The sequence below is a fragment of the Tupaia chinensis genome, unplaced genomic scaffold (assembly GCF_000334495.1).
Source record: "Tupaia chinensis unplaced genomic scaffold, TupChi_1.0 Scaffold000687_1, whole genome shotgun sequence".
Lineage (NCBI taxonomy): Eukaryota > Metazoa > Chordata > Mammalia > Scandentia > Tupaiidae > Tupaia > Tupaia belangeri.
In genome coordinates this window covers 355,734-375,471 of record NW_006160210.1, presented here as the reverse complement: position 1 = coordinate 375,471, position 19,738 = coordinate 355,734, and the positions used below count along the sequence as shown (strand labels likewise).

Genomic DNA, 19,738 nt, shown 5'->3' with positions numbered 1-19,738 from the left:
ACAGATTTGTAATGAAATAAAAGACAAAGAGTCTTTGTTAAACAAAACCAAATCAAAATAGTATTATTCTTACTGAGTAGGCCAGTTGAAAAGAGGGTGCTTTATGTGGGACCAGCAGATGGCATGATGGTTACATGGCTGAAATCCCACATAGTCAATCACAGTTTGAGTCCCAGACCTGGTGGCTTAAAACTCATGCCAGGTATGTGTGCATGTGTGCCCAAAATCCCGAGAAGAGAGTGGAGAAGGGATTGCAGCATGGCCATCCCTCCTGGGGGATGATTTCTTGCTTTCTGTCTCCCTGTCTCTGGTGGCACATGCCCAGCTGGAGGGGGAAAAATCATTCCCAAAGGGAACGGGGCTCTGCCAGAGCCGTTGGCAGCGTTTCTATGTCAAGGCCCCTTAGCAAACATGCTCTAATTGGGTGATTCAAAAGGCCTTCCCGAATGCATTACAGATCACGGTGAGGAAATGCTAAGTGGTGTCTGGGAGCTCAATCAGTCCTAAAGGTTACTCTCCAGGCTCGTGAGTAAACCGCCGTTCTATCACTTTGGGCACCTGGCCACTTGGCTGTGGTGCTGGAAATGCTTCAGGCTTGCTCTGTTCAGACTCGGTTTGACCACAATCATATTAAATATTAAATCATCCAGTGGCCATGGCAAAGAAAAAAGCTATGTCAGGCATTAGCTATTCCATCTTTTGTTATTCTGCCTAACAATTTCCTAAGCATTTAGGATTCTCTAGCTTCAAGCCCCAGGCCTAAAAGAAATTACAGCAAGCCTTAAAGAACTTTGTCCTAATTTCACTGGAAATTAAAAGTATGCCCCCAGACACCAACAGTGCATTTCTTCATGCTCTTGGCAAGCAAAATGCTGCAGGCTCTCTGCCCTTGGGAGGAAGATTGCAGATTTTCAGCACTGGGGTCCAGCCCCCTCTTCTCCTGGTGCCATTCACCCAAAGACAGTTCCTGGCCCTTCTCCTTTCTTCAGGACTCACATTTCCCTTTCCTGCAGATAACAGCACTGCCTCTGCCTCACCTCGAGTAGCCTTTAACTTAGCTTCACTAGCTGAGGGCCAACTAACATCACCCGCCTCCACCAGCAGGCAACTGATAAACACATCAATGCAGTGGTCCTGCCAGAAAGGTTCACCAGGACCTAATCTCGAGGAAGCAATCAGATGCATCTATAATGTGGGATGTTCTAAGAGACAATGGCATGGCCCCTTCCACTGTGTCAGTGTCATTTAAAAAAAAAAAAATTTTTAAAAAAAAAAAAAAAAAAAAAAAAGAGGGGTGCTTTAGATTTACAACAAAATGGACTTGATGCCAGAATGACGGTAGAATTATGTAGTCATCAGCACCACTGTACAGCCTTGACAGCCTTTGTCAGGATAGGCCTATTAGCACAAAGCAGCAAAAGTGCATGATAAATGCAGTTTACAGGTAACAGTTTCCAAAAAGAGAATCAAAGTAGGATCTAGCCACACATATTTAGTTCCTCTTTCAAACTCACAAATCAAGAAAACTGATTATCATTAAAGAATGTAAATTCTCTGCCCCATAATAGAATAAAATCTTGCCTTATTAAAACAAAAAATAAGTCAGTAGAATTGTTGTGTTGTTGTTTTAAGCTATAGGAGGTGTGCATTCACCAGAGTCAGAGAGAGTGAAAGTGAGAAATCAGTCCTCATGAGGATGGCCACAGCCTCAATCCCTTCTCCATCCTCCTGCTGGGATTTTGAGCATGAACACACATGTGCTCAGTGTGATTTTCAAGTGCAGGGTCTAGGACTTGAACCATGTGTTTGGTCACATGGAAGTCCACTATGTCACCTGCTGGGTCCACCACCAGAATTTTTAATGTATGTTATCTTAAAAATTGAGCAATTATAATAAATAAATCAGGTAACATATGTAACCCTGCTGAGAAATTCTCTCTCTCTCTCTTTCTCTCTCTCTCTCTAGTGAATACATGTACGCATATACTTTATTTTCAAAAGAATGGGTGTAAAGCTGTCCATCTGTGAAGGCTAGTCGAACACACTGAAGTGTTGCAAAGATATAATGTTAACTTTAATGTTTTCACTAGAAAGGCTTGAGAGATTTAAAAACTGTGACAAATATGTTCTTATTCTCATGAACTGAATATTTAAGCTGAGGTGACCCATGTCATTTCTTAAGCATGTCATATGTATATTATACTCTAATGCATCAGTGTCCTAGTGCTGTTATGACAAATTACAATCTCAGTGATTTAAAGCAACACACATCTATTATTTTATAGGTCTAAAGGTCAGATGTATAAAATGGATTTCACTGGGCTAAAATCAAAGTGTCAGCAAGGCTCTATTCCATGTGGGAAATGTAAGAAGGAATCCATCCCATTGCTCTTTCCAGCTTCTAGAATCTATCTGTATGCTCTGGCTCATGGCCTATTTCTTTAATTTCAAACCCAGCAGTATAGCATCTTCCAGTCTCTCTCTCTAAGGACCTGAGCAAGAAAGAGAGATTCTACTACAGATTTCTCCTGTAATATTTTGATAGGCCCAACCACAGGGGCACATGCTAGTTGACTGTTTTACTGAACAGAGAGGAACCATGAGGAGATAATTTTGATTCCTACCCATCCTAAAACAGAAATGGTGGCATGCCTATCGTCCTAGCTACTTGTGAGACTGAGGCAAGAAGATCATGACATACTGAGCCTGTCTAAAAACATAGCAATTTCTGATAAAGACCTTCTGAGTATATTAGGCCCACCTCGCTAATCCAGGATTAATCTCACATCCTCAAAATTCTCAATTTAATATACATGCAAAATCTCTTTTGTCAAGATTAAGGTAACAAATCCATAGGTTTTCTAGCCACTGGAACACAGATCTTTTGACTGGCTATTATTCTACCTACCTCACTAAGGGCTCTTACATAGCTTGTGAGTGTGACTTTTGCTCATGTTAATATCCACAATCCTTGACTATAAGAAATCAGAAGTTAAAAAAATCCCTGTACAGTCATAAGTTATAAATGTTATACTTAGCTTAATGGATAAAAATCACATGAGTATTACAATAGAAACAGTGAAAGTATTTGATAGTACCTGTCATGACAAAATAACAAACTAGAAAAAGAATTGAGAGTCCAGAAATAAATACTTACATGAGGTGTCTTCAAAAAGTTTATGGACAATTGGTATCATGAAAAAAAAAACATTTTAAAAGTATTTATTTATTTATTTATTTATTTGAGAGGTTTATGCTATAGGGCAAATGCCCTGACCAGAAAGAGAGAGAGAGACAGAGACACAGAAAGCAAGAAAGCACCCCCCCAGGGGGGATGACCACATCACAATCCCTTCTCCCCCATTCTCTTCTCAGGACCTTAGGCACACACGCCCATGTGCCTGGTGTGAGTTTAAGCTACAACTCGACTACATGGGAGTCCAGCAACATAGCCATTATGCCAACTGCTGGTCCCTAAAATTCTTTTTACATCAAAATAGACTCATACTTTAATCCCATCTATCATGAGTATTTTGAAATCTCCTTATATTTATGTTCAATTATTTTTGACAAGGTGTCTAGATAATTCAAGGGGGGGAAATAGTCTTTTCAATATGTGATTTTGGAACATCTGAATATCCATATGTAAAACACAAAGTTGGAGCCAGCTCAATGGTGCAGAAGTAATGTGCTACTCAAGTGAAGCTGGATACATCCCAAAGATCATGGGTTTCGTTCCTTGGTCAATCTATGGATATGTGTCCATATCCTGACTGATGGGGAAAGCTGGGGGAAAATAGGGATCACAACATAAGACCATGTTTAAAGTTCTTGTTCTTTTTCTCTCTAATTCTTGTGAAAGAAATATGTAAACTTTTAAGTTTTTTTTTTTTGCTATAGGGCGTGTGTGCTCATCAGACAGACAGAGAGACATAGAGACAGAAAGTGAGAAATCACCCCCCCAGGGGGGATGGTAGGTCGCAATCCCTTCTCCATTTTCCTCTCAGGATCTTGGGCACGCATGCACATGCGCCTGACGTGAGTTTTAAGTCACCGGGTCTGGGATGCGAACCGCGGTCAACTACGTGGGAGTCCAGCGACATAGCCATTATGCTAACTGCTGGATTAAATGTATTTAAGTTCATCTCAGTGATATTAATTTATGGGCTAATTCCATAAACAATTATGAAGAATTTTCTATAAGCTTGTCACTGTTTTAAACCTATGAGTGACAATACCAAATATATAACATTTACAGCCAGTCTTATAGTTCAGCAATTAAGTGCCATGCAGAGGAAGGCAAATTCCATAAGGACCACCAGGGTTTGAGTACTGGCCCCAGTGACTTCTATTCCAGAAATGTATGTTTTTCCCTAGAATTCAGACAGGATGGAGAATTGGAGGGAAAAAAAGGATTGCTTCATGACTAGGTCCCATGGGGGGTGCTTTATAGTTCTACATTCTATCCCTCTCTCTCATTTTCATTCTCTTTTTCTCTCTTTCATGCATATGCACTCTCTGGAATAAGAGAAAAATAATTTTTAAATATGTAATATTTAATACATTTAGCTGTACAGGCAAGGTTTTAGGAAGAATTACATAAAATAACTTAAACTAATCTCTTTGTTATCTCTAAAGGGTGATAATATTTCCTTTACGTGCTAGCTCTGCATTTGTAACATTGTACAATGCCTATATCAGCTCAATTGCATTTCTTTTTCATGAGGCATTAGCTGGGTAGTACCTGACTAAAGCATATGTTGACCATGACATTAGTGAAATTCCTCCTGTGTGACATATACTTTCTTCTCTAACTTGTTAGTGATATTCAGAACTTGAACATGGCTTTCAGAGTTAATGATAAATAAATTAATCACACTGAAAATCACATTATCTATATTATTAATTTAAAAATGTACTCATTTCTTGCTAGTGAGCTATATAGCTTTTGATTTGTTTTGACAATAACTAAATAAAATTATTGATTTCTTAGTCTTATTTTTAGTTTTATTTTAGAGATGAAATCAAATAATGGCAACAATAGAGAACAATTAGAAAAATACCTGTTTTGTTTTTTTGGGGGGAAAATTAGGCAAATATGAAATATGTTATGAAATGGCTTTTAGAGAGAAGGCTGGACAGTTTATTTTATTGTTCTGTACATGGGAGTCCAGCGACATAGCCATAGGGAACAGCTAACTGCTGGTTCCCTCACATCTTTATCTTATCACATGACACAACAATGGTTATTGATAAGATTCTTAAGAGCAGTAATTATCCATTTGTTTGTCAAATGGTTTGAATTCAGCCAACAAAGAGAACTGCTAGTAAGGCAGAAAGTCCAAACAAAATAGAAAACCATATTATATCATTTCTATAAAAGTAGTCAAGAAAAAATCATCCCCCAACCAAAGGAAGAAAGAGAGAGAGAGAGAGATAAATTCCTCCATTATTTCAACTCTGATGACTTTGGAAGGAACGAGGAAGAAATATCTAAATTTTCAAACATTTACACTATTGATTACTTTATGAAATTTCCAGTTTAAAGCATGATTTAAATTGTCTTCTTTATTCATTTTATAAAATTTTGTTGTTAATATTTATAAAATGAAGTGAAGATTATTTACTTAAATTGGTACGAATCATTTCTATAACAGCTGGATAGAGTTTAGCAAGGTAAATCCATGATTGTAACCAGGAGAGAAAAAATAGAGCACTACTACATTCATGGAATCCTTTCTCCTCTATGTCTATTAAAACTCACTATCCCTAATCCTGCCCAGAAGTACCACTAAACTGATTTCTTTCTTTTTTTTTTTTTTTAGAGGTTCTTCCTATAGGACACGTGCGCTCGCCAGAAAGAGAGAGACAGAGAGACAGAAAGCAAGAAATCACCCCCCAGGGGGGATGGCCACACCGCAATCCCTTCTCCTACATTCTCCTCTCAGGATCTTGGGCACGCACATGCGCCCGGCATGAGTTTTAAGCCAACGGGTCCAGGACGCGAACAGCGGTGGATTACATGGGAGTCCAGCGACATAGCTATTGTGCTAACTGCTGGTCCCACCGCTAACCTGATTTCTAACAACTCCAATTACTCCTAGCTGTTCTGAAATTTTTACAAAATAAACTTTTTTTTCACTGTAGATTGTAATATTGAAATATTCAACTTCTTTCTTCAGGGAACTTCTTCCTTCTTATCCTATTGCCCTGCAAATCTCAGGCACTTAATATATTTCAAGCAAAATATGGACAGAAATCAGTGTCACTTTATTGGGCCTCACTTCTCACTAGGTGAATGCTGGTTCCAAAATCCCTTACCATACTTTGGCATCCCCAAACTCAAACTTATGCTTCTTCACCCTTGATAAATTGTCAAAATTTCTGGATCTTAACAAAATTTCCTCTGTCTAAACTCGTCAGAATGTTTGACCTTTCCAAGCAATAATAATAAAGTAACAGAAGTACTGAGGGAAAAGGTGGCTACGAAATATTGAATCACTGAAAACCCTTCCCTTCCATCTGGAATTTGGCCCCTTCAGTCATGTTTGACTCAGAAATTCTCTAGTATACCAAAAATAAAAATAAAAATAAATTATTTGGATTTCCTGGTTGTTTGTAGCAATATTGTTATTCTACTGCAAAGTACTCCATCCTGTCTAGAAGTTATCTTACATCATTTTACGTAAGCCTTTCAATGACTATGCTTAGGCTAAATGCCAGACCCATAGCTGTACATAAAACTCAGAAAAATCAATATATATAAACTTAAAATTTTATCATTTTTCATGCTCCTGTGTTCTAAGTGTTTAAAGAAATGTGATGCCATGTGACCTCTTTATGAAGAACAAGATGGGCATAAACAGTGGGATTCTGGTCTATTGATACTAGTCTCCCCTTCTCTACGTTTTTACAGAGCCAGGCTAAATATGATAGTTCTATATACAAAACATAACATTTTGGCCCAAAGACCATGGAAGAGAGGGATAAGACCAAACATTTTGTTGTCAATTACATGATTCTAAGATTACCGTTGTAACTTCTCATTTTCAAAGACTGAAAAAAAATTGAAATGACAAATAACTTATACTATTTTTCCATTTAGTCCACATGATTACCAAAGAAATTTTTTTAAAACTAATACTCTGTGCTCATGTGTGACAGTACTATCAATACCTTACTAGGCTCATGAAATAATTTGAAAAGCATTTCTTTGTTTTTATTCTGTGGAAGAGTTGCACTAAGGATAGTGACACTTTTTACACATTTAGAAGACTTGGTCAATGAATCTAACTTGTCTTTTGGGAGGGTTTTTAATTCAAATTCAATTGATTAATTAGACATAGACTACTAAGATATATTACATCTCTAGTTACAGTTTTGATAATTTTTATATTTTAAGAAATTTGTTCATTTAATTTTATTTTGTTTGGTTTCTACTTTTTGTTGTGGTGGTTGTTGTAGGGTGCATGCGCTTGCCAGAGAGAGAGTAGGGCAGTGAAAAAAATCATTCCCCAGCGGGGATGGCAACACCAAAACCCTTTTCCTCCTTTCTCCTTTCCAGTATTTGGGCACACATACACACACAATTGTCATGATTTTCATGCCATGGTGTCCAGGACTCAAACCACACAACCGACCATGTGGATCTAGTTGTCTTAACCTCCACTCCATCTGCTGGCCCTCTGCTGTTTTACTGTTTATTTGTTTGTTTGTTTATGGGATTTTCTTTGAGATTTTAATTGGTAAGTTCTATATTTTAATTTTCATTATGCTTTTATCCTCTCAAATCATGAGATTGGATAAATTCTACTTGGTCCAAGATATTTTAATTCTGGAATGATTTATTTCTCATGTTATAGGAGAAATGTCAAGCAATAATTAACTAACAAATATCTTGACAGCTAACCTCTTAACCTTTACAACTGTTAACACTCCAACACATAATCAGAAAAGCATAAGACTTTTTTTTTTTACATTTTTTCTCTGAAAAATCTGAATTAAATAAGAAAATTCTAGTTCAGAAAATGGGATTGCTTTCTTCAGTGTTACCTCAGTCTGCTCATTGTTGGCATATAGAAATGCTATAAATTATTGTATGTTGATTTTGTGTCCTGCCACTTTACTGTATTCATTTATTACTTCCAGGAGTTTTTTCATGGATTTTTTTGGGGGAGTTTTCTATGTGTATAATCATGTCATCTGTAAACAGAGATAATTTCACTTCTTCTTTGCCTTTTATTTTGTTGTCTTTCCTAACTGCCCTGGCTAGGACTTCCAGTACTATAATGAAGAGGAGTGGAGAAAGTGGGTAGTCTTGTCTTGTTCCAGTTTTTAGTAGAAAAGCTCTCAAGTTTTTACCCAATCAGTATGATGTGACACATAACTGTAAGAACAGAGAAATAAAATGCCCAAATTAAGATAAGAAACATTTACATCACTGTTCTATATATTCAGAACAGTTCTATTTATTAAAACAGAATTGGCAAAATTTAAATCTTAGTAGTAGCTCATAGGATTCCAGGCAGGGAGGGACTCCTTCTAAGATAGAAGTTAGTGTTTTTAAGGTAGCACACAAAGAAGGTGTCACAGTAAGCATAACAAGTAAATACAATCCAGTTATTCATTATGGAAGGCATGTCTCTTAGGAGCAGCTTTGATGGCCTGTAAAAAGCATTAACAAAGGACTCAAAATGTACTGGAAAAGCTAAGGAAAACTCGTCAGATGGAAATTTATCTTGTTCCATTTGAGTTGCTAAAACAGAATGCCAATGCCATCTGCTAGATGGCTTAAAACAAGCAGACGCTTATTTCTCACAATTCTGGAGGCTAGGAAGTCCTAGGTGAAGAAACTAATCAAGTCTGATGAAGAATCTCTTCTTTATAGATATTGCCTCCTAGCTGTATCCTTATAGGGTAAAAGTGACAAGATAGCCCTCTGGAGCCTCCTTTACAAGAGCACCAATCCTTTACAATCTACTCATCCCTCCAAAGTCCCTTTTTCTTTACACAATCATCTTGGGAAATAAATTTTAACATACAAATTTTAAGAAGACACAAATATTCCAAACACAGTAGATTCTATATATATATATATATATAAGACAGAGAGAGACAGAGAGACAGAGAGACAGAAAGCGAGAAATCACCTCCCAGGGGGGATGGTCACGCCACAATCCCTTCTTCTCCATTCTCTCGGGATCTTGGGCATTCACACACACACACCCGGTGTGAGTTTAAGCCACTGGGTCCAGGACTCAAACCACGGTTGACTACGTGGGAGTCCAGCGACAAAGCCATTACGCTAACTGCTGGTCCCAATAAATTTTTTGAGAAGGATGTATAGAGCAAACAGGAAAGTATAGTGAAATGTAAAGCAAGAAATTATGTCCAAAGGGAGGAATGACAACAGATTACATAGCAACATCTGAGACCATCTCATAAGTAAAATCACAATTGTGTTCATTCTAGGTTGAAATTTACCAACTTGGTCATAAGTATTATTCACTTCAAAATATTTTATGAGTTGGTTGAATTTAATATAATTATCAAGTCTGAAAACCTATTTGAAATATTACAAAACAGTAGTGTGTCTCTAAGAGAAGTAAGTTTTCAATTTTTTACAGTGTTACGTCATTTCACTTCAAACATGTTCTTACCTGCTTTATGACTTATTTATGAGGCATTGAGGAAATGGAAACTAAGAAAGAATAGAATTGTTCAGTGACTTTGGTTTCTGTTTTGTCTTGGCCCCTAACTTTTTCAGGGTTGGGGTAACAGACTGATGTAAGCAAAAGAGGCTCATGAATCCTTAAACATAGAGAATATCTGCCCTGAAAACTGCCCCTGGATTGACTTTTCAGTGTAAGGATGCTTTATTTGCAATCCTATCCTTTCTAAGGGGAAAAAGACATGGTTCTAGGAATCCCATAAGAAAGCGTGTTCCCAGAAATTGTTCGGCTCAGTGTTGTAGCTGTAGCATATCACGTCTGTGTAAAGTTGAAGAGTTTATCTGAAATGAGCTTCTGAACCTTTCAAGGTTTCTAACATAGTTTTGGTATAAAACACATTTTCATTTGTCACAATCTAGAATGTGGAAATATTCTCTCAGTGAACCAATGTCAAATATGACAGTCAGTCCGGTATTAGCAAAACATTTATTTTATTTTTTTCTAAAAATCCATCAATCAGAGAAATGAAAGTTAGGGACGTTGATGGACTGTACCTGTATTCCACTGTGCTAATGGATTTTGTCAATAAAGAACACTCACAAGCTTGAGTCACTGTATCGTGTATACACACACACACACACACACACACACACACACAGACATGTTCTTTGTAAAGCACAATTCTTTATCCCTAAAACAGACATTTCTTTGATTCTCTTCCTTTTTGCCCCTTATAAATTCAGAATGCTGCTGCCCTTAGAGTAGAAGGAAAGGATATTAGCTCATTGTGAAGTAAAGTTTATGCTTAAATTACATGCTATATTAGAAAGTAAGTGTGAAGATATCAAATTATTTAAAGTGAAACAAAAATGGTGATTGAAAAAATAGTTCTTACATGTTAACTTTTTTTTAAGGTAATTAATAAGCATTTTATTTTAAAATAATTATAGACTTACAAAAGTGTGACATACCACATGAAGTTTCTGTGTGCCCTTCACACAGCTTCTTCATATCTATATATATTTTTTTCTTTTAATTTGCAATAGGGCATGTGTGTTCACCAGAGAGAGAAAGACAGAAAGAGAGCAGGGTGAAGGGAAATGAAAAAGCATCTCTCCTTGGGAATGGCCACGACACCATACCTTTTCCTCCATTCTCCTCTCAGGATTTTGGGTGTGCACACACATGTGCCCAGAGTATTTTTCTAGCTGCTGGGTTTGGAACTTGAACTGTGCAGTCAGCCACATGGAATCCAGCTGCCTTAACAACTGCCATCACCTGGCCTCAGCTTCTTCCAATAACTTCTAATAACTTCTTCCTCTACATAGCTATAATTCACTTACCAAATGTAATAGATTAATGTTTTACAAAGTAGATTAAAAATGATATTTGGATTTCATCACTTTCCCTATCAGTACTCTTTTCCTGTTATGGGATCCAATTCAGAATATTGTATCTCAATTTATTATTAAGTCTGTCCCATCTGTGACAGTTTAACTTTTTTTTTTTTAATGATCTTAACACTTTTGAAGAGCACTTTTTTTTTTTTAATTCTCAGAGGGTGCACACACTCACCAGAGAAAGAGAGAAAAAGAGAGAGAGAGAGAAAGTGAGAGAGAAACATACACACACACAGAGACACAGGGGTAACCCCCACATAGGTCATGATTGTGCTGCTATCCCGTCTCATCCACTTCATCATCCTGCCAAGACTGGGGGCATGTGTGGACACGTACACGTGCCCTGCATATTTCTCAAGTCACTGGGGCCAGGATTCAAACCACAGTCAGCTGGCGGGAACTAGCTCCCTAAACCACTGTGCAATAGGGACAGCCCAAGGTATTTTAAATGATTTCTAAAATAGAGTTTGTCTGATATTTTTTCCTGATAAGACTAAGGTGATAGGTTTAAGGATGAAGTCCACAAGGTGAAATGACATTCTCATCACATTATAGCAGGGAGTACATGATATTAGTAGGCTTATTACTGGTGAGATTAAGTATAACCACTGGTTAAGGTAGTATGTTTCAGTACTTTCCACTACAAGGAAATTAGTATTTTTTTTTCCTTTCCATACTCTGTTTTTAGGTGTGAATCATTAATTCCATCTCTTATTAGGACAGAGGTCATGTGTAGAGAGGTGAGATATTAGATGCCATCTTCTGGAGGGGGAGGCTATCAGAATGCCTTATTTTAAATTCTCTTTTAAGAATGAGTCCCACCCTTTTCTCAATTTATTTTAATTCTATATTTTATATCAATATAAACTCATGTATTTATGCTACTTTTTTATGTATCATGCCATGCCACTGTTATTTATTTTCTTGCTACAATTTTTCTAGGCTTGACCAGTGGAAGTTCACTCAGGTTGGCTCCTGTACCTATTTGGAATACTCCACATCATAAGACTGTCTGGTTGCTTTGAGCACTTGCTTACTTTTTGGCACTACGGTATATTTCAGGCTAATCTTGCATTTTCTTTGTTCTAAGCCCTAATTTTGTTGCTTTGTTTTGTTTGCTTTTGTTTTTGTTTTTGTTTTTTTTTTTTGCTACAGGGCACGTGTGCTCGATGGAGCGAGACAGAGAAAAAGAGAGAGAAAGAAAGTGAGAAATCACCCCCCAGAAGGGCTGGCCACGCCACAATCTCTTCTCCATTCTCATCTTTGGATTTTGGACACACATGCTTACATGCCCACTATAATTTTTGAGCCATCAGGTCTAGAACTTGAATTGCAGTTGGCTATGTAGGACATTAACCACCATACAACCTGCTGGCCTCAGACCTAATTTATCTTAATAGGGAATGCTATTGGAAATAAAGATATGGGCACTGGATGTCTTTATTGTTATGGGGTGTTATTGGTTCCAGGTCTTCTCAGCTGGCTAAGCAAGCAAATACACATGTATATACTAATGTGCATGCACACGAACACACATGCCCACACACATACACACACAGAGTCTTCCCTTTCTACCTGTATCTACCATATGTCCTTCTGCCATCAGTTGTTCTACCACTCTGTTGTGATCCATCTATATTAAAGTAAATATGAGTTCATTTCACTGCTCTGCTCTAATTCAACACGATAGAGTTCATTCTAGCCTCCACCTTGCTTATTTATAACATTGTTTTCTGACAGTGAGAAACTTGTGTCCTGTTATCTGTAATTCATATGGTTATTTATTCAACCTTGGGTATGTATTGGGCTGTCAGAAAAATCATGATACATTTTTACATAGGAAAAAAGTCATGACTTTTCCGACAACCCAAAATAAAGTCATTTCTGAGCTGGTAACCCATACCCCACCCCTGTGTAAAACTAAACAAAACAAAACAAAACTGGAACAGGAGAGAGGGTTGGCCAACTTTTTAAATAAAGAGTCAGGTTATAAATATTTCAGAATATGCAGGCCAAGAGGTAACTGAAATTGAACAACTGCTCTGGCCAAAATGCTAATAGCTTGTTTCTTTTTTTTTTTTCTTTTTACATTTTAATGTAAAATCATCCTTTTCTTACTCTTCACAGTAAAAACAGGTGGTGGCCAGATTTGCTTAGGGGCTACTTTCTCAAAACCCTGAAATAGAATACAGTATCTACAATCCTTTTTGTAGCCATTCAAAACACTTTCTTGAGTTGTTTAGGTAAACTTTTTACCTAATCTCTTTCAGTAAGATTATATTATGATCTTTAATTTTATTTCTTTTAATTAATTAATTTTAAGAAATATTTATTACTATTATTTTAAAAACATGACCAGAGAGAGACATAGATAGATAGATAGATAGATAGAGAGATAGTAAGAGAGAGAGAGAGAGAGAAGGGAAGTGAGAATGCAACCGTGCAAGCTGTCAGGTCTAGGACTCGATTGCAGTTGGCCATCCCTTATGTACCACACCACCTGCCAGCTCCTCTTTTACTTTTAAGAAATCTAACTAGATTTTTAGTTTAGCTTTTTGCTTCAAATATAGTCAACATCATAAAGTTGATTCCTTCATGTTTCACATCAATTATTCATAACTCCTTTAGTTATATAATAAGTGTTATTCACTAAATGGAAAGATAAAGAAAACTGAACATTTCCCTATATGATATAGTTTGAAATGATAATGAGGTAAATGAAAATGGATATCCCAATCAAAAACTTGAGGAAAGAACTGGTTAAAAGAACAGTAGCCACTCAGTTCTCTAATAACCTATGTTTTCTTCCATTCCAAGCCATGAGGAAAGTTAGACTGAGAGCTGGAATTGGGAGAACTCTGAACTATGGGATCTTCACTCTAAATCTTAATTTAAAAGTTAATTTTAATGGGCCATTATACAGATAAGAGACCATTTGGCAGTAAATAAATCTTGAAGTGAAGCAAAGATTTAAGAAAAACGTTTGTTAGTTAAGGTATTTGTTTCCTACTAATACAGCAGCAATAAAAGGACTAACTCTCAATAAAAAGACGATTAAATTTTATAAGTGAAATCATGCATGGCTCCCTTATTTTGCTTAGCAAAATGTCCTCCATGTTTTAAAAGAGTCCAACTCTGAGAATCAGAAAAGAAAGATGGTGGCTATGAGCCGAGAGGAGGAAAACATGGGGAGGTGCTGTTCAGTGAGTACAGGGTTTCCATTATGCAAGATGCATAAGCTCTAGAGAGCTACCTACAACACAGTGTCTGTAGTTAACAATAAGGTATTATGCATTTAAAAATGTACTGATGAAAGATCTCATGTTAAGTGTTCTAGGTATAGTAAAAACAAACAAAATTAAAATTAAAAAATAGACTTTTACAGAAGTGTAAATGATCATTTCAGGAAAAAAAATTTATTCCTCAGGTATGGATCACATAAAGCAGCAAGAACCATTATGATATTGTCAAAAATGATCATTTTACATTGTGGCAGGCATAATTCTAAGATATTTCTGAAAATTCCTGGTTCATACTCCACATATAATCTCCAGGAAAGTGAATTATGATAGATTTTACCTCCATGATTAAGCTATATTATATGACACAGTTGACCTTTAGCTAAAAGGATTATATGAAGATTCTGAACTATTCTCATAATAATCCCTGTAAAAGAGGACAGTTTTCTCAGGTTCACCACAGAACAAGTCAGCGATCTGAAGCCTAGGAAAGATCACTATTGCTGACTTGATTATTGAGTGGACTCCATAGTAAGGATCTAGAAGCCTCAGTCCTATGACCATGAGGAAGTGGATTCTGCCAATGACAAACAGATCTCTAAGCTAATAGTCCCTATGCTTGTGCAACACTCTATGCTGAAATACAAAACTAATACCTTCGTGATATAAAATAGATATACAAGGTAATTTTAATGCCTAAAATAAACTAATTATGCTAGAAATCTTAGCATATTAAATGAATGATAAAAATTTCTATTTTAGAGAAAATTGTAAACACAATTAACAAATGCATTCCCCTCATATGAAATATAACAGAAGTTATAACTAAACTTATGAGAAAGAAAAACATAACTTCTAGCTAATATCTCAAAAGTTTCTTTGCTAATAGGTTAAAATGTTAGTAAAAAGACATGTTTTCCTTTCACTGTGGAAGACATACATATGTATTAAATGAAGACATAGATATATGTAAGTATGATATGAAAATATACAGTGTAAGTTTATTGCAGCAGTGAGAATTGTGGCATTTTCTTATAAACATTTTATATACAGAGATAATTAATCAATTATCAATTCAGTGCTAACCATGAAACATCATCAATGGTTGGTTCAGCATAAAACTTACTGGCTTAAAATAACAATTGTTTATTATTATTCTCATGCTTGTAGGTGGGTCATGATTTATTCAATCTTCGTTTGACTCAGATAACCTTGACTTCGCTAGTTTATCTGAAATTAAGATGAAGGCTCAATTCTTGGCTGGATTTTTGTGTAAAAGCATAGGTTGGGCACTTCTATATGCCTTCCATCTTCCTCCTGAGATTTGTGGACTAGCTCAGGTATGATCTTCACTTGCTATTAACAAATCTAAGTCCAGTCATACAAATGCTTGTGTTACATATATTAACATCGCATTGGCCAAAACAAGTCCCATGATACTGTCAAGGGGCAAAGACCTATGCTTTAATTCCCAGCAGAAAGGTACTGCAAAGTTCTAAGACAAAGAAAATGAATATAGTCAGTGATTAAAAATCTGGACCACAAATACAATCTACCAGAGAAGGAAAAAAATAGTAATGTATAATACTTTATGCTGTCTGAGATAAAGAAAAAATATAAATTAAAATATTTTCTCTTCAAAAATAGATAAATCTTGACACAGCAGTAAAATGTAAATTGCTTTGAGAGACAATCCCACATGGAAAGAAGCTTATCAGTTCTTTTTTTTTTTTTTTTGAAAGGTTTTTGCTATAGGGCGCATGCGGGCGCGGACAGACAGACAGACAGAGACAGAGAGACAGAAAGCGAGAAATCACCCCCCAGAGGGGATGGTCACGCCACAATCCCTTCTCCTCCATTCTCCTCTCGGGATCTTGGGCACGCACGCACACGCGCCCGGTGTGAGTTTTAAGCTACCGGGTCCGGGACACGAACCACGGTCGACTACGTGGGAGTCTAGCGACATAGCCATTACGCTAACTGCTGGTTCCTGGAAGCTTACCAGTTCAAATCAGGAGACCTCCCAGAATATGCTGAGTACACATTTGCCAATGATCTGAAGCTGGTCAAAGGTAGAGATGGTTCATGGTGAAAAGACCTTGCTGAAAGTACTACCTCTCTCGACAAAAAAAATTAACAAATTTAAAAAATGATATAAAGAAATTGTGAGGCCCAGCCTGGGTGACATCCTCCATCACATACCAAAGTGCAATGTCTGGAGCCACATGGCTGATTGTGGTCTGTGTCCTCAGACTGGTTGACTCGTAATGCACCAGGCACACCTGCCCAAGATCCTGAGGAGATGAAGGACTGAGAAAGGGTACCATGGCAGGAGCAGCTATTTTAAAGGGTGCTTCTCTCTCTCTCTCTCTTCCTCTGTCATACCATGTGTGCACAGTCTCTATCATGAATAAAATAAATAAATTTTTAAAAATAGAAACTTTAACTATACTTACAGTTTAGAAATATGTTATACTGAACATAAAAAAATAGAGCAAGACAGAGAATGTGACACTGGATTTTACCTAGCTGGACTAAGAAACAGAAAAATATTGCATGATAGGGAAGATGATAGGCAGAGCACAGGGAATGACAAACTTGCTTTAGTGAAAAAAATGTGGACTAGAGATGGAGAGAATTATAGTAAAAACGCTATCATGGACTGAATTATAACCACTACGTAGAAAACCTAAAATTGGGCCAGTCTGTACCCTGGTGGTTACCTGAGCTGGATTCCACATGGTTGACTGTGTTGTTCAAGTCTCAGAATCTATGGCTTAAAGAATGCATCAGGAACATGTGCATGCATGCCCAAAATCCAGAGAGGAAGGAATAATGGAGAGAGAACTGTAGTGTGACCATGCCCTATGGAGAAGAAGGAGGGGGAATACTCTCTTGCTTTCTCCCCTTTCTCTCTCCCTCTCTCTGGCCTGTGCATGTACCCACAAGCCAACTAAAACAAGCAAATACTTAAAAACTTCAAATAATAGTAGGCAGACTCACTGCAGTTTTGTTTAGCAAGGTCAGAGACAAGCGTTAGAAGACTATGTGGAAATCATTGCATGAAATCAGGTATTAGGTGACACAGAAGATGAAGAGGGGGAGTTAAACCATTAAGAAATAAAGAAGACAAAGGATTGGTGCAATCAAGATACAGCAATGTATTCTAAGAGGATTTAAATACATCAAAGAAACAAAATATTGATATTACTTGTAAAATTTAAATAGTTCATGGACACTGCCCTTGCTGGATGGAGGTTTTAGACTAGGGGAGTGAAGACATAAAAGTTATCCAGTCCCTGGCAAAAGTAATATTTACTAATATAATGATACCTTATATTGCTGGAGATTGTTGAATTCTCTGAAAAATATTTTTTTTTTCTTATTTGATCTTTAGGACAATATTGTGGGCTTGTACACTTTATTTCTACCTCATTCTACCTCATATGATAAAAACGATTTGGGTCAAATCATTTAGTGTGCTGGGAGAGTGTTAGTCAACAGTAAGCAAGTGTTTACTGAGCACCTATTTAGGTAGGCACTGTCACAAATTATTTTAAAAATTTATTCATTTATTTTTTTCATGGGAGTCAGAGAAATACAAGCACCTGTACCAAGGTCTCATGCTGAGATCTTCTTCAGTGTCTTCCAGATGGCCAGGATTATGGGCATATATATGCACCCACCATGATCAGATTGACCTGAGAACTGAACTCCAATCACCCACATGGCCCCCACCATACCTAGACTGTACCATAGACTTTTTGTTTGTTTGTTTGTTTTTAAGAGTTTTTGCCCTAGAGGGCAGGTGCTCACCAAAGAGACAGAGAGAGAGAAGGTGAGAAATCACCCCCTTGGGGAATGGCCAAAATACAATCCCTTTGCCTCCATTCTCCTCTTGGGATTTTGAGTGGGCATGCATGCACATGGGCCTGGTGTGTTTTTCAACCTGCTAAGTCCAGGAGTCAAACCATGGTCAGCCATGTGGGAGTCCAGCACCTTAACCACTATACCACTAGCTGGCCCCTATCATAGACTTTTTTTTGGAGACATTTTTGCTATAGGGCGCGTACACTTGCCAGACAGACAGAGAGAGTCATAAAGACAGAAAGCGAGAAATCACCCCCCAGGGGGGATGGTCACGCCGCAATCCCTTCTCCTCCATTCTCCTCTCGGGATCTTGGGCATGCACGCACACACGCCCAACATGAGTTTTAAGCCACCGGGTCCAGGACGCGAATCGCGGTCAACTACCTGGGAGTCCAGTGACATAGCTATTACGCTATGAAGATTGTTATTTGACAGGGAAGAAGGGCATTAAACAAACAATTTCAAGGAAGTAAGTAGAGTGTGACCTGAAACTTTTTTATGTTTAATAACCAAAGTATTACAAAAAGGTACACAATAGGAAATAGTATCATGAGAGCTTCTTGAGAACGTCTCCTGATTCTTTTTACATATTTACTCAAATTTTTTATTGGTTTCTAGTGAGTTAAAAAATACAAAGATTTTCATTATAATTTTAAAAAGAAGCGCAGACTTCCGGCGTAGCCATGGCAGCTAATGCTACTACCAACCCGTTGCAGCTGCTGCTGTTAGAGCTTGTGGACAAATGTATAGGATCAAGAATTCACATTGTGATGAAAAGTGATAAGGAAATTGTTGGTACACTTCTAGGATTTGATGACTTTGTCAATATGGTACTGGAAGATATTACTGAATTTGAAATCACACCAGAAGGAAGAAGGTTTACTAAATTAGATCAGATTTTGCTAAACGGAAATAATATAACAATGCCGGTTCCTGGAGGAGAAGGACCTGAAGTATGAATGGATATCCTAGACTTGTGCTAGAGTCTGTTTTGTCTCACAGTGGCAACAAAATATAAATAGTTTTAACATTTTAATGTTAGGTCCTGTAAAGCTGTATCCCATTAAAGGGAAATGCTTTGAAGATGTTGTTGTAAGTTAATCTTGATTGCTTTGGATTAAGAAGAAAAGTGTTTTTTGAAGGCTAAAATAAAGATGTTATTTGTTAAGCATCAAAAAAAAAAAAAAAAAGAAGCGCAAACTTCCTAATGACTAATGCTTCAGTGAACATAGTATTACTGAATCGTGGTCAATATTTTAGGGGAAAAATAGAAAAATTGAACAAAATTGACTCAATATAGATCACATTAAATAAATATATCTGAATTGGTGACATCATAATAAACCACATATATATGTAAATGCAAATGAGAGCTCTTAAAAATGTATGAATTACAAATGACAGTTCATATTATGAGCTTAAGATAATGGGAAAAGTAAAGTTTGATTTCAGCATTTTAAAACAAATACTGGTGTACATTTTGATAAGTATATTTTATTTTTTAAGATTTATCACATAATATTGCTTTTATGAACCATTTGTCTGTCTCTAAGTCATC

The 19,738-nt window shown here is 36.9% G+C and overlaps 1 pseudogene; it reads left to right on the top strand.

Moving 5' to 3' along the window:
- The first annotated feature begins 18,863 nt into the window (after nt 1-18,863).
- Nucleotides 18,864-19,156, top strand: LOC102499406 (U6 snRNA-associated Sm-like protein LSm5 pseudogene; annotated as a pseudogene).
- Nucleotides 19,157-19,738: the final 582 nt, after the last annotated feature.